Genomic DNA, 16,807 nt, shown 5'->3' with positions numbered 1-16,807 from the left:
ATATATATTTACAATAATGTCCAGATGTAAATAAAAGTAGCAATTCTCAAAATAAACTCTTATTTTTCAGGTTTCCATTTGCCCTTATGTAAAGGCATGGGATCATAATGTTTATGTTTGAGAAATATAAAATTATTAAACTTGGTTACATACAGCCGCTTTGTGAGTAGCGCTAGCCCCTGGGTCTCATAACCTCTTGATCATCATTTGGATTTTATTCCACAGAATCCAGAAACTATTCATTTAGTCTCAAGGTGCTCTTATTAGGAAGGTAAATCTGTAAATATTATTTTTCCCATATTACCCATGAAAACGAAGTTGAGCAAAATGATATGACTTATTCAAAGGCATAGAACTCAGTCTGTATGAGAATTCGTATGCAGAAGCCTTTATTTATTCTCTAGCTCATCTCTGTCTCTTCTCTCATTCTCTGTGGTCAAATAAAATTACCATAGTATTAACAGCAGATTTTTGATATATGTGGCAGGTCATATTTTTGTTAAATGAACACTTTTCACTCTAGTTAGATTTTATACTCCAGATCCTTCTTGTTCTTTTCCAAGGACAAGCTAGAAATTTATGCACTGTCTTATTCACTAGTGTGTCCACAGCATCAAAATAAAACTGAGTGTATAGTAAACATCAAGTAAATATTTATTAAATAAATGAATTGTTTATCAAATATATACAAATTTATCCCTTTTTCCCTTCTATCAGTCTGAACAGCTCCCTTCTTCTAGCAAGGTGTTGCTGGTTTACTTCTCTGTGATCATATACTTCTCTCCACTTCCATCAGAACCTTTTTCTCTCTAAAGATGTTGGAATGGGACTGGTAGCACAGCTAGATGTCAAAGAAAGGGTTCTTCACACTAAACATAGAATTTAAATCAATTAATGATGTTTACCACATTTGTAGGCTAATTTTGTAATTAAAAGCAATTTCTTGCAACTCAGTAGGGGCTTAACAAAATTTATTACACTCTGATTCTTCCTACCTATATAATCAATGTTATGCATGTGTAACCTTTATGTATGTGAACCTTAAATATAATCCACAGGTTTTAATATTAAAAACACTACTCTAAATTTTAAATTTTCTTTAAAATTATATACATTTAAAATTGAATGAAAATTTTCTTCTAAATTTAATTATATATATATAAAATTATATATATAGTTTAAGTTAAAGAGAAATATTGTTTCTGTATGTTAATAGCAAACAAATGATTAAAAGACAAAATCAAAAGCAACTTGGGAAATATACACTTAGGCCATTTCTTTTTCTCTTTTTAATACTGTGGTGTGTGAGTCAAAGGGTATAATATGTTGGAAAATATTCCTACTTCTAAATTCATCCCAATTTTAGTAAACGTGGGTATAAATAGATTTTTAGTCACCAGCATTGGGAGGACTGACATCACAAAAGCTTTTATAATATTTTGTAACATTAAACTCTCATTTCCCCTTGGCTTTCCTTGAGATGATGTCAATAATACTTAGAGCAATACTAGAAAAGAGAACTATGTTCTGCAAGCATCTGTCAATCATAATGTTGTGAAGACAAAATAGAAAATACAAGACCACAGGTTATATTCATTTATTTCTATGCATGAATTCATGAACTAGCTGAAAGACTAAATTTCTGCCAACACTGGGTTCAAGAATTAGTTTTCCTGCCTAAACATGATAATTCAGCTTATAAAATTCATGACATGTCATGAATATCAGATGGTATCTCATCCACAGCTGAAAAGTGTCAGGACAGGGGAGTAGACAGGTCAAAGAAAGTGTCTGGAGATATGGGATACATAGGATTTATTAGGACAAGCTCCCAGGAGATCAGTGACTGTTCCAAGAAGATGGCAATGGTGACAGGCTGACAGCACCTCCATCCTTCATGGTGCTTTGTCACACACTACTTCCTTTCTCTCACATTGTTTGGTCCAGTGATGGCCAGCTGGACCAGTGACATGAATCCTTTCTACAGGGTTCTCAGTTCTGCAGCCATCTGCACTCATATAGGGGTTTTATATGTTAGGCTGAAGAGACAGTGACATCATCAGCATAACTTGTTTAGTTTGCTTATATGATCAGCATTCCAAAGGGCAACTATACTGGCATACTTACCAAAAAAGTTGGTTTCTACGGATAACACCAACTTACTCTAGTTCCCAGGGTGCATAAAAGAGCCAGAGTTTTCTAAGATGATGTGTATCTGGACTTTTGGGCCCAGGCCTGCTCTTATTATTCCTTTAAGTTGGCAAGATTTTGGGAACAAAAAGGTGGCATACGGCACATGGTATTTTACTCTTTTCCTCTCAGGGGCTACAGTGTCACCAGAACTCAGTTTGTAGATAGAAAAATTGAGAAGGAACTCAATGACGTGTCTGGACCTTAATTTTTTTCTCTTCCAACTTTCTTGTTCATATCTGTGTATTGTTACAGATGCATGCATTTTGTAATGGCCATACTTTCACTGACAAGAAAATAAATAAACCTTCTAGCTCCACTAATTTTGGAGGTTGCACAGCTGAGCACCATATTATTAGCCTCCCACTAGTTTTGCTGTAGATGGCACCCCTGACTGAAGCCACTGAACAGCTTAAAACTATTCTCCTGTGAAGAACTGCATGTCACCGTGTTGCCTGGTGATAGCTGCTTACTTCCATCTCCCCCTGTTCTCCAGGGGACAGTTACCTTGCTCCATCCTCCCTGCTTCCCAATGACAGATGCTTGTATATCCTAATGATTAACTGCAGCATTAACTACCTGGGAAAAGGAATCAAAAAGACATGGAATATAAAACTTTTGAATCTGTAATGTTTCTTTAGATTAAAGAACCTGAAACATTTGATGACCTACAGATGACAGCAGCCCTTGCATCATGAAAGCAGAATCTCTGAAATTTGTAACCACCCTGGTGTCTGCCTATCTGCTATGTCTGCTCACACTCCCTGGGCAAGCCTTGTGCCTGACACCCCTATGGAATCTGAGTTTGGCTGGTGATAGCCTCCATATTCTTTGGTTTACTAGCTTTTCAAATCATTTTCCTTGTCCCAACAAGTTGTCATCAAATTGTTGGCCCTCTCAAGTGGCAATCAACATAAATGGATTTATGGTTCCAGTAGTGTGCTGAAAAATACTTAAAAGGGTATAAATCGAAACACAGGAATAAATCAAAACCATAATGTAAAGAAACCAGGAAAATACAGGACTTCCTCAAAGAGAGATTGGAAAAACAGTTTCTAACAAAATGCCACCATTTATTAGTACCCTGAAATGTGAATAATAATATTCTAGTTTTCCCAGCTAGATTTTCATATTCTCCATTCCTGAGATTCTAGGATAAAAGCCCTTTATTTCCCAATATTCTAGAGATACAATACATGTAATATGTTGTCATATATATTTGGTTTCTTTATTGCTAAGTAGAATTTCTCAAAATTATATTTTCCAATCATTTTCTAGTGTTCATAAAGTATAACTTTTCTGTGAGTTACATTTGTATTTTTCAACCTTATTAAATAATTTATTACTGCTAGTGGTAGGTTTGTACAGTCTTTTTTTTTAATGAATAAACATATCATCTAAAAATTGAGATAGTTTAACTTATTCCTCTCTTTTTTCTTTCCTTTCCCTTTTCTATATCTTCCCTCACCACCCCACTCTCTTTCTCTTTTCCCTTTATTATATTCATTAGAGATACTTGTACAACATTGACCTAAATGACAGATTAGGTATCCCTTGTTTCTGATTTTAGGAGATCTTTATTTCACCATTACATATGATGTTAGTTCTAAGATTTTTGTAGATGCACTTTATCAGATTGAGAAAAAATTTTCTTTTACTACATGATTTTCTGAGAGGTTTTAATTGTGAATAAATTTTGAGTTGAAATTAAAATTCCTATTTTAATATGTTTTAATTTTGAGCAGGTGTTCAATTGAAAAGCTTTTCTGCATCTTCTGAAATGGCTTATTTTATTCTATTAATATGGTGTGTTAGGTAGAATTCTAATATGGCTCCCGAATTTCCTATTCTCTGGTCTGTACAACACCTTCTACCACTTATTCAATTAAACACTAATGTGAGTGTTGCTTTGAAGCAATTCTGCAGATGTAATTATGGTCCCAAATCAACTGACCTTAAAATGGAGATTATCTGTGTGAGCTTTGCCTAAACAAATAAGCCCTTCAAATCTGGGTCCAGAGGTCAGACACAGAGAAGCTAGAGCAATTTAAATTGTGAGCAGGATTTGATACCAAAAGCATTCCCAATCCTGGTGTCGAAGAAGGTGGAGATCACTTAGTAAGGCAGCTGGGAAGCCTCTAGCTATGGAGACAAGCAAGCAGAGAAGACCTCTGTCCCATACTGTAAGGAACTGTGTTTTATCTGCAACCTTAATCTTAAAAGGCCACCTGTGGTCCCTTGCCCAAAACCTCTAGATAGCTCAATCTGGCATAAACCTTGGTTTCAGACTTTGAGGCCCTGAACAGAAAACCCAGATAAGCCATGCCTAGATCCCTGACATACAAAGCTCAGAAGTAATAAGTGGGTAGCTTTAAGCTGCTAAGTTTGTTGTGGTTGTTTACAGAGCAATACAAAACTAGTACATGTGGCGAACTGCACTGATTGATTTTTCTGACTTTGAATCAATCTTTCACTCCCAGAATAAACCTCACTTAGTCATGATTTATTACCTTTTTTATGTGTTGTTGGTTGTGATTTGTTAAAATTGTGTAAGGTTTTTGTGGCCATATTTACAAGGACTATTAGCCTGCAGTTATTTTTCTTGTGATGAATTGTTTGAATTTGATCTAAAAGATAATACTGGCTTTACAATAAATTGGAGAGTAATCCCCTTTTTCTGCTTTCTGAAGAAATTTTGTAGGTATCATGTTCTTTCTTTGTTAATAAAATTCACCAGTGAGTATATGTGCGTCAGAAATTTTCTAGTAGGCATATTTGAATGAGAAATTTAGTGTTTTAAATAGACATCCTATTATTTAGGTTTTTTGTTTTGTTTTATTTTATCTTGAACTGAGTTTTATAAATTATATATTCAATATTTTTCCACTTCATTTAAAATATCAAACTTCTTGGCATAAAATTACCCATTATCTTATATCATTTTTAATATCTTTAGGATTTGATATTGAGAAGAACTGTCTCTCTCTCAATTTTTGTCTTGATTAGGAGTTAAAGAGTTTGCATATATTTTGGGGGTTCCATCTCTCTCTACTGTTGCTTTCCTATTTTTTGACTTTTGCTTTTATGTTTCTTATTTCTTACTTCCTTCATTATTCATCCTTTCACCTCCCCTTCCTCATTATTGTTATTAATAATATATAATTTTTACTAGGATGTATGTATGTGTAATATACATAAGTATAAATATTTGCTATTCTTTTACTATTTTGTTTTTGATATGGCACTTTAGATCATTAATTATAAGAATGATAGCTATAATGTTGTCTTTGAAAACTAATTTATCTCAAAATTTTAAAAATGTCTTATTTTCATTATTTTTTAGTTCTAAATAATTTTCAATTTTTCTTATAAACTATTTGTTGACTTCGTGATAGTTGAGAGTGTGTTTTAAATTTTCTAATAGTAGGTTACATAGTTATCTTATTATTATTGATTTTTTATTTAATTCTTTTCTGGTCAAAAGAATTTCAATCCATTAAAATATATTGACTTATTTAATGCTCTCTGCTTAAATGTAGTTTTCTTTGTCTAATTAGCATGCTCATGATAACTACTTATAATTTTTTCTATGAATATTTTAATATCTACTGTTATTTTGAGATTCCCTCTGTTAATTTTATTTCTCTGAACAATGAGTTAATATTCCTGGGTATTCATGTTTTGAGAAATTTTGGATTTTCTCTTGCACATTATAAACTTTTTTTTTTTGTAGAGACTTTATATTGTGTTATTGTTCCCCAAGGAGTGTTGATTTTTTTTTTTTTTTTTTTTTTTTTGGTTTAGTAGGTTATTGTTGTTTAGACAAATTTTAAGTTCTTTCTCAGTTTAGGAAGCATCATGGTTGTTTTATCACTCCTGGTCACATGATTTCTGACCTCTGAATGTGTAGTTCAGAAATCAGATAGGCCAAAGGTCAACTACATACAGAATTCAGTGTTGCCCTCCTGGGGTCCCACCTCTCTGAGGTGGCTCTCCCACCCTCTTTCACTCTCTTACAGTCCTTTTTGCTTCAGGCTTCCTCCCCAAGTCCAGTGACCTAGAAAGACGGCTGACTGTTGAGCTCCTAGACATTCCACACTCCCCTGAACCTGTTTCTGCCTTCAGAACAAAGATACAAAGTGGAAAAATTATGCTTTGCTAGTTGCTTCTTTCAAGTTTTGACTTCTTCGAAAATCAACCAGGTGTGTTTACAATATTAGTAGCTGTTAATATTAAAAATACAGGATAATTTGTATGTGACAGAAAATAATTATGCTGATTTTTTAAAGAATATTTATGGTTATAGTATTTAAATTAGTACATGAAGTAACAAACAGAACAGTAATATCTACCTTGTTTGTTATAATGCATAAATAGTATAAAATTGTTATAATGCATAAATAATATAAAATTAATCTTAGTGGAATGTTGAATGTAAAGTAGATATTCAACAGATTTTAAGGACTTAATTTTAACCTCAAGTTGATGCCAGAATAGTTATTGTTTGTTCATATTCATGTCCTAAGCTCAAGGAAGATATTGTTGGATTGACTGACATTGCAATATTAAAGGGTGACTAGATATTAGGGAAGATCTATTTGAATTTTGAAAGTGTTCAAATTTTCTGGAATAATGGGCTCCTGGAGAGAGATTAGGATTAAAAGTCTTCCACTAAAGAGTCTCAGTAGTTCTTCAGTTAACTATCAGAATATTCTTTGAACATTACTAGAATTCTGAGTGCAGATAAAGCAAGCCTATTCTTTGATTTTCTTCTCATATTTCTAGTGTCTAACCTGCACTTTTGGCTTTAATTAATAAACATCATACACTTGGTTGAATTGTTTGTATGTCCAAAACTTTCATGGTATTTTTCATTTGTTTTGCTCTTGGTCAATAAAGGAAGATTATTTTGATTACCTAACAAGGGAGCATTTAAAAGTTTCTATATTTCTAATCCATTTAGAACTTGACAAGTGAATGATCTAGGGTGTATGTGTGCCTATGTGTATGTGCTTTCATGCTAGCTAGCCAACTGATACCTTTGTAAAGGATATTTGGACCTGAACATTCTAAGTCCTTGATTTTAGCTCTGAGTCTCAATCTCTAAAGGCAATATCTAATTGACTTGGGTTAATGAGAAATAAAATTACAGCATTCCCTGTTATTCTAAAGAATACTTGTTATAAAGTTTTGCATAAATCAATATAGTTCAGACCTAATGCTTTATAATCAAAGCAGAACTATAAGTGGTAAAGATTATAGAAATACCTTTGTTTCATAAAGCCTGAAATGGTCTTGGGACACGAAACAGATTTGCTTCAGCAGAGTTCAGAAGCTGGCCAGGAAACTGTAAATTGCTAAGAGGTTGTAAAAAGCACATTGGAGTTGGGCCAGATATTACCCCCTGAATTAAAAGAGTAATTTAAAAATCAGGACACTACTTTACTTTTTAACCAATAGCTAACACAGGGATTTCAGAAAGGGAGAAATATATTTTGATTAATTTTACCCTTTCCAGAGGGAACCTGGCAGCTTTGTCCTTCACCAGCTGGAGTTTATGTAAGGCCTTATGGAGCAAGTCAGCCAACAGGGAGTTACAATAATCTAATCTTCATGGCCTGGATACTGCCTTGCGTGAGCAGCTTGCATAAGTAAAGCACTTTTCAGTATCCCACCAGGGGGCCGAGAACACAAAGGTATTGCAGTGGTTTCCATTGTGTGGCCAGACTTCCCACAGAAAGCAAAGCTCCTCATTTTCCCCAATCTGCCAGATTCCTTGAATATTCTGGGTAGGGGAAAAGCAAGGGAAGCTATTATGATTAATGACATCTCTTTAATTATACAATAAACAGTCATGACCTTCTAAATTTAGGAACATAAAGGTTAACATGAGGTTAGCAATTTTCCAGTGAGTGTGATTCTTCCTGATCTGCACACTTTTTAATAAAATATTGATAGCTAGGTTCATGCTGGGTGCAGCATTTGGGATTTTGCCTTAATTGTGTTAAGTTTTGTTCATCCACCTCCATTATCATCCTTAGTTCCTTATATGGCTAAGAATGATTTAATTATTGATTATGTCTAGTTTCCTCTGAGAATAACACATACATATATTGGTTCTTTCTTCTGTAATAGTGTTTAAAGTGTGCCAGTGCTAAGTTTACCCCTTTTGGCCATTTCTAGAACACAACCCATCACCATGGATATTATCAAAACAAGGTGTTGATGAGATGGAAAAATATTTTTGTTGCAAGGTACACACTATGCAGCAAAAAATATATGTCCATTTTACTTCAGTACATGGCACACATCATTTGTTTCCTTGAAGAAATAAAATGACTGCCTGACTTGCATAGTCCTTGAGATATTCCATACCAAAATGCAGTTAGGCCAAAGGCATCTTGAAGTAAAATACTTTTGTTTTTGCCCTTTTCTAGAAGAAGTTCCCATTTTCCTTCCCCCTAATTTATTTTATTTCTAATTTAAATTTTATTCTAATTTTTATTTTAATCTGTAATAAATGTGGTCAATGTTCACTTTAATGGTATTTATACTATATTATTTCGATTAGTCATTTGTGTTTGTCATGGAGACTTTTTCCCCTTGAAAAGAAAAAAAAAGTTAGGCTCCTGGGTTCATATTTTACATATCACTCTCTTATAGCAATCTAAGATATATTGGGGTTGAACCAATCAGAAATTGTTCTGTAGTTATATTTTGCTACCTGCATACACATAGAATAAAACAGGGATGTTAAATGATGTAATTCAAATTTGAGACAACCTTTTTCTTTCTTAAAGCCTTCCATCCCTGTGTCCTCAACTTCTTTGGTTATCTTTGACTCTGAAAAACACTTGTTTAACAAATGATTGATTTATGCCCCTTTTTAGTGTTGTGGAGTGAGAAGTTTTTAAAATAAAGTGAAGGCAGAGGACCCAGGAATATCGAAATTTTGCCTTCTGCAAGAGCATCTCCTATACAAACTGGGAACAAGAGAAATTCATTAATAACTGGGATTATGGCTCCAAACTCCTACACAAGGCTCTGATAAGTGAGACAGACCACAAGCAAAGCTTATTTTGGTTAAGCTATGTGGATAAGTGCTTCAGATCTGAATTTCAGAACTTGCCAATGATAATGAAATAAAAACCAATCAACAAATAAAAATAAAACACCTACATAAGAGAAATTGTACAACAAATTGCTCTAGCATCTCCTGACAACTTTATGCCTTTACAACTTTCCATCTTGATTCCATTCCTAGCTAAGACCATCTCCACTCCTCTTCTACTTCTGTTCCCATGGGCCATACTTCAGCTTCTCCAACCAATAGAAATACTTCTCCATCAAAGCACAGCTTTCATGTAATTACTCTCTGAAGATGACCTCCTCCAATCTTCACTGTTTCCATCAGTTCCACTGTGTGCACTTGACTTTTTGCTGGTCAGAATCTCCAGTCCCTCAAATATTACATTTCCCCCCAATGTTAAGTGTCTCCTGTCTTTTTTTTTATAATTCACATACAATTCTACCATCTATCATCCCAATGACCCTTATCAATTATCTTAGTCTTCTTCAAACCTTCTTAAATATGATGATGTGACTTTCTTATTTGAAACAATTTTATGGTGTCCTCTTGCCTTTGAAGAGAAGTCCAACACCCCCACAAGTTCAAAAGGCTCTCTGATTCAACCCTCTCTACCTCCCACCCTTTTCTTGTTATTCCCTTGTTACACATACTCTTCTAGCCATAAAGATATATTTTAATTTGTGCCTTGTCCTGTCTCACTGCCTAGATTTTAAAAGTTCTTTCTCTGCCAATATCATTGTTTCTTTCTGTCTCCCTTTCATTTAGTTAATTCCCACAGGGAGCACGTTTAGCTGTAGGAAGTAATTCTACCTCTCCAGTTCCGGTGAGGTGCTTTCCTTCAGCACCCACTCTTTAACATACATGTGTGTGTAGTGGAACTGCATCATAACAGACTCTCCAAATGACTGACTCACTCAACTACAGCTAGTGCTATGTTCTTTGAGACAAGCATAATGACCTTAGTGAGCTGGGTCTGGTGGCCATGACTGTTATCCTAGAGACTCATGAGGGTAAGGAAAGAGGACCACATGTTCAAGGTCAGCCTCAGCAATTTAGCAAGAATCTGTCTCAAAATAAAAAGGACTGGGAATGTAGCTCACTGGTAAATCACCCCTGGGTTCAATCCCCAGTATTACAAAAGAAAAAAAAAAGTAGAGTTGATCATATGAATGAATTTAAAGTTCCAAAGATTATGTAATTGGCCCAACATCGTGCATAGTTTCCAGTTACAGGAACCTAGATATGAACTTAGGTTAAGTAATTTTAAAGTCTTTTTGCACTTAACAAACAGCCACAGTGACTTGTGATTGTACTTCGGCATTATGTCAATATTATGTGTACACTCTTATATGTAGGATCTTAACTCTCATGTGGATAATTTTTGAGGGTATGCTCAACTCAGAATCACACTTGTCTTTGTCCCTTAGATGTTTCTATATTTATAGGTACCTAATTATCCTTTAACTTCACGTTCATAAGGAAAATATGTCCCTTTATTCCCATTCCTGACCTCAAGGATTTTCTAAAATTAAAAATTCTATATACAACCATTGCAGTGACAAACACTCATGGGTTGCCCACGCTTCTTAGGAAACTTGCCCATTTATTTTTCTACAAAACTGATAACCTCTGAATTATTATCTAAAATGTTCTGATTTAAAAAGGACTTTGTTGTATTTATTTAGTTACTGTTGAAACAACTATAAGAAAAACACTGTTATACCTAAGTTATAAGTGATGTCCACTGACAAGTTAAAAAAAAACAACTAAATAACACATTATTCTATAGCTAGATTTTTTTGAATCCCAACTTTGGTTGTATATAGAATTTCTAATTTTAGAAAATCCTGAGATACATTGAGAAAATATATGGCTTTTTTCATAGAAATTTCAAAATAATGTTTTAGTGAACTCTGATGACTAAGTAATATATGCCTATTAAATTGCTTAGTAGAAAAGTCAAGCCTTCTTTCTTCTTCTTTTTCTTGTATTATTTCTTGAGATTCAAGTTTTCTAGGTAAAACTTCAACTTGTAAAATCTTCTACTTCTATTAGATAGTTGATATTTGCCCTACAATCACATACACATGATCACCCAACTTCAGCATATTAATCTAGTTGTGGAGTGAATTGCTTAGGGCTTAGGTTAGGAGTTTCTACAGTTGGTGCAAATCATTGGTGACCATCATTTAAAAAAATCCCCAGCATGTTATCAAGGGTTACACAAGAGCAACTATTGCTTTTCCTACTTTGTATCTGTGCCTACTTGATACTTGAGAATGTACATCATCTCTCTATCTCTATGTGGATTTCTAGGTACATTTAAAAATATCATCCTGCTAAGAGTGGCAGATCTGCTAATATCATGCCTTCCTGCGGGGAAATGTGGCCAGTTTTGTTCTGATAATAGCTCTGTGTGTATTTTTGAGCTCTCCTTCTCTATATTCCAATGTTTTTCTGGTCAGTGAGTTTGAAATTAAGTCACCACTTGAGCTTTCAAATTATTTCTTGATTTCATTTTTTTTTCACCTTTTACCCTGAAACTTAGGTAAACCTCATCTACACAATAGTCTTTTAAATAAATTTCCTTGCTTTGAGCAGCGCACATATATAATCACATTTCACACTCTTCTGGCAGTTTTTTCTTCCAAAACATAGGCGGACGGTCTTATTTTTCTCTTCAAATCTTTAAAGTCTTCTTGTCTTAAGGATGCTGAACCTCTATTTTGCCAGGAGACTTAACAAGTTGGCCTTGGTCCAACTCCTTAGCCTTAAGTGCAGCCAGGATTTTCTTAATGAGCATGCACTATCCATGATTTGTAACTGTATTCGCACAATTACCTGCACTTTAAGCCCCAATACAAATCTAACCTCCTCTGTGATATCTTCCTCAATCTCCTGAGGTAAAATTTAGTGTTCCTTCTTCTGCTTTGTGGTAGCACCTTGTTAAAAGTTTATTTATAATATCCATCCCATTATAATATTCTTTGCTAGTTTGCCTATTTGTATCTACTTGTCCTCACAACAAGATTCCAATTTCCTTGAGCACATTGACTTTATGAAGTTCCTGGTAGTCTTCCCATTTTCTAGTGCAAGGCCCATTTTTTATGTAGAAAGTAATTATTAAAAGCAGGCTGAATTGAAAAGTATAAAACATGGTGTATTTTCCCTGCATTTTTCATTATGTTTAAAAGTATTACAATGGGGAAAAATAAATCCTTTAAGATATGAAAACATTATTATAGCCTCTGCTTCCTATTAACAAGGAAAAAACCATACACTAAGAGCAATAAAGGGACAGTAATAGAAAGAGGCATCATAATCACATAATGGTACCATGCAACTAACGCACTGTGCTTGGAGAGGCTGGGAAGCTGGAGAAAGTGGAAGAGAAAGCATTTGAATGAGCAATCTCCTTGTTCAAAGTAAACTGTAGAGGTGTTTCATGGAAATCAAGAGTCTTGATGCACTGGGATCTCATTAAAAATATTAGAAAAAGTTCTGGAATATCGTTCCCATCTATCACCTTATGCCCATCTTTATGTGTCTACTTTATTCTTCTTTTGTGTTAAGGATCAGTATTTATGTGTTGTAATATGGTGACTGACAACTCCTATCAAAGATAATAACCAGATTAAGACTGACATCACATCTAAATTTTAAACTTTTATGGGATGCCAACTTGGTTCAGCTGGAACAAGATGCCAAACCCTGGCCTGATTATGTCCAGGAGTCTTATTCAACAATGGCTGCTCCTTCTCTAACATGTAGGATTGCCAGAAAAGAGGGGCTGTTGTGTGACTACAAGTAGCTTTTGAGGGTATTGTCAAATGATTAAAATAAAATATGTTTTTTTTTTAAAGAAAAACAGTTAACTCTCATGACTGTCTTTAGTGATAGGGAAATAAACAAAATACAAGTCACTAAAATTTAATCAGACCAATGGGACTAATTGCTAAGTAGGTTTAAAAATGTATAGATTCCTCCAATCTTTTGTATCCATTAAGAATCATTAGGATTCTTCTACTACTTCCTCTTCCATTTCTATGAAGTAATCTTCACTCATCTCCATAGGAGAGGAGGAAATGTCATTAGAGTGATAATCTGACATCTTCAGTCTCTTTTATCCTTCTCTACTGTAGGGCAAAGAAGAAACTTGTTTATTTGACTGATATTTAGGGGAAGGGACTGCTTTCCCTTTTAATAAATGTCCTGCTCTTGTTTTATTGGCTCCAGGGAGTGAGCCAGGAATAACCCAGGGCCATATGGTTGCAGAGTTGTGCATGGTTGTTATTATTTCTGTTCTTGGGGTTCTACATACATGAGAATGGGGTTTGTGAAGAGGAGTGTGTATGTTAGAAATCCTATTTTTCCTGTAAGCCCATCTGGTGTGTTCTGTTCCAACTTTGTCATGTCAGTTTTAACATTTTCCCCCCTGTTAATCTTAGATGATATCTGAATAGAGGTCTGATTTATCCCAATCTATAAACCCTAAAACAATATGAATGAGCTAGATAATCTTTTGAAAAAAGACCCAAATGTTTATTTGGGGTCTTTTAAACTAACAAGTTAATATATTAGATTTAGGTAGACTTTTCCAGTTACAGAAGTGGAAGCCATTGTTCACTGGTGATTCATTTATTTTTCGTCTGGCACAGGCCTGAGTGCCAGGAATGAGGATTTGCTGCTGCTGACTTTGACCTACACAGCACACTGGGAGAGGAATCAGATCTTTAAGCAAGGAAAGGCTGTTAGTTCTAGTAAAAGCTCACCTCAATAAAGGTACAGCTTCTGTCTTAAAAGAGGCTCTCAAGTGTTCTTAGGTAAACCATCTTGGCGTCCTGTAACATAGTGTTCATAGTGTGGTTTCCAGACCAGAGCAGTGACATTATCTGGGGACTTGTTCAAGATGCAAATTTTCTGGCCTAGTTCCCAGAGATTCTGATTCAGTATATCTAGAGTGGGCTCAAGAATTTGGAGGAAAATTTTTATTCATAGCATTAAAATTTGAATTTTATTTTGAATCTATCTTTGGATTTTACTTTCTACCTGAAAACTAAATGAAATAAAAGCATGCAGGGAACCTTTAATATTGTTGAAATCTGGACCATATTATTATTACTATTATTATACTTTTTGAATGTTATTTCTCTGTTATTTTTACATTGGGCTTGATACATTGTGATCTGTATTTGAAAACTGGCTGAGAATAACTTCAGATGAGAAAGAGATTGGAAAGTTGACTCTCAGCTTCAGGCACTGCTGGACTGATCAGACTCATGTACTGTTCTGGTCTATTGAATCATGTTGGGGCAAAAGCAAGTGCTCACCGGCAATTCCATGGTATATACAAGAACAGTGGTTGGTGGTAGAGTGGCAGGCTCCAGGTAGCAGCAGGGTTGTTCTGTTTCTGTCAGTCACCTCCCTGTAGAGACCAGCAACATTAATGAATTACTGGGACCCATAAATTGAGAGAACCATGTTGTCCTACACCTCATATTTCCAAAATCTGTTTCTACTCTCCAAGTTTTTGGAGGTGTTTGATTAGCTATTTTGTTGCTATGACCAAAAGACCTGACAAGAACAATTTTAGAGAAGGAAAAGTTTATTTGGGGGCTCACAGTTCAAGACATTCAGGCCTTGATCACCAACTCCATTCCTCAGGGGCTGAGGGGAGGCAGAACATGGCAGAAGTGTGTGGTAGAGAAAAGTGGCTCAGGGCATCACACCAGGAAGCAGAGAGAGAGAGAGCTCTGCTCAACAAGTAGAAAATATATACCCCAAAGGCTTGCAACCAGGGACCTACCCCCTCCAGCCTCATTCTACCTGCCTACAATTACCATCTAGTCAATTCCTACCTGGGGAGGAATGCACTGATTAGGTTAAGGCTGTCATAATGCAATCATTTCATCTCTAAATTTTCTTGCATTGTCTCACACTTGAGGTTTTGAGGGAAATCTCATATCTAAACCATAATAGGAGGATAATATTTACCTCTCTTCTAAGTCCTTTTGACTACTACTCATCTACAAACAGGGATGAAACACTTATTTGAAAGGTTGATATTTTTCTGAGTGTGTATATCTCTGCCTTGTCCCCTGTTCTCTTAGGATCTGCTTGCCTTTAGTCTGTGAAAGATTTACTGGCCCCCACAGCTAAGGAGAAAGCACAACTTCTGTGGTCTTGCCATGTAAAGTGTGGTTTATAGAACAGGAGCATTGCATTAATTTGGGTCTATTAAAACTGTTAAATCAAACTTGATTTGACCCAAGGATGCTTCTGTATAAGTCCTTAACTAATGAACTGCCACTTAGGAAGTGAACCAACTGAAAGCCTCAGATAGGAGTATGCTTTCATAACAAATAGTTGATTCTCAACCAACTACAGAACTGAATTTCAGTCAATTACAAAGCCGTTCAACTAAGGCAAACTCCCAGCTAAAACCAACCAAGTGTCTCTGTATTCCTATTCTCTGTACCTCATTTGAATTTTCTGATCATAAGTGTTGTCTGACCATGTAGCAAAATGGAGTTCTTTGAACCTATTTTGGCTTGAGATCTATTTGATTCCAGAATGGAGGGGTGTGTGTGTATGTGTGTATGGCGGGAGTCAAATAAGATCTTTAAATAAGAGAGGTGATGGGAGGGGAAGGGAGGGGAGGGGGGAATAGGAAGGGTAGCAGAATACAATAGACACTAATATGGCTGTATGTATAACGTGGCTGTAAAACCAATTTGATACTGCAATCTGTACACGTGGAAAAATAAGAATTCATACCCCACTTGAATCAAATGTATGATATATAATATTTTGAGCAACTAATAAAAAAATTTTTAAAAAAGACCTTTAAATTTATTGTACTTTTGTGTTTTCACAGAAACTAGAATCTTTGGACTCACCCTAAATGTAATGAATGAGAACCTACATTTTAGCAAACTCTAATGTGACTCACATATCATTAACATTTCAGAAGCCCTGATTTATTTTCTCTAAACTTCTTAAGTATTTAAAAATTATCTGGAGAGATCTCTGAAAATGTAGACAGTCAAGACTCATCCTGATGTTTCACAATCTCCAAGCAGGGTCCTGAGGAAGTATGGAAAACATTGAAGTCCAACTTTCAGTCTGGAACAGTCATTCTTTAATGTGCATTGATGCCCCCTAGGAACTTCCCTTTTCCTACAGGATCCAGTTCATTTTGGTTGGGACCTGAAATCCTACATCTCCAACAAGCTTCCAGTTGATATTCTTGCTGCTAGATGATGGGCAGCGCTTAGTAATAAGGTTAGAACATCAGGGTTAGTGGGGATAAGGCAGTGAATAACTGCAAATGTGTCTGATGTGTGTTTTTGATCCCTTGGATGTGATGTTCTAAGGTTTGGCTTACAGACAGCGTGATAGTAAGTCTGTTTGGGGCACAGTTACAAACAACTGACTTCTCCTACTCAGCTTTATAAATAATAAAGTGGCTCTTTTGATCTCCATATGTTTGATTCCTGTGTCTACTCTTAGTACTTTTTTTTAAGT

The 16,807-nt window shown here is 35.2% G+C and overlaps 1 long non-coding RNA gene across 1 annotated transcript; it reads left to right on the top strand.

Moving 5' to 3' along the window:
- Nucleotides 1-4,249: 4,249 nt before the first annotated feature.
- Nucleotides 4,250-14,954, top strand: LOC125620330. The gene is made up of 3 exons (XR_007351933.1): nt 4,250-4,373; nt 6,225-6,392; nt 13,939-14,954. It is a non-coding gene; the product is annotated as an uncharacterized LOC125620330 (long non-coding RNA).
- Nucleotides 14,955-16,807: the final 1,853 nt, after the last annotated feature.

Source organism: Marmota marmota, unplaced genomic scaffold, assembly GCF_001458135.2.
Source record: "Marmota marmota marmota unplaced genomic scaffold, marMar, whole genome shotgun sequence".
NCBI lineage: Eukaryota > Metazoa > Chordata > Mammalia > Rodentia > Sciuridae > Marmota > Marmota marmota.
The sequence above is the reverse complement of the archived record's forward strand: the minus strand, read 5'-3'. Positions and strand labels throughout refer to the sequence as shown.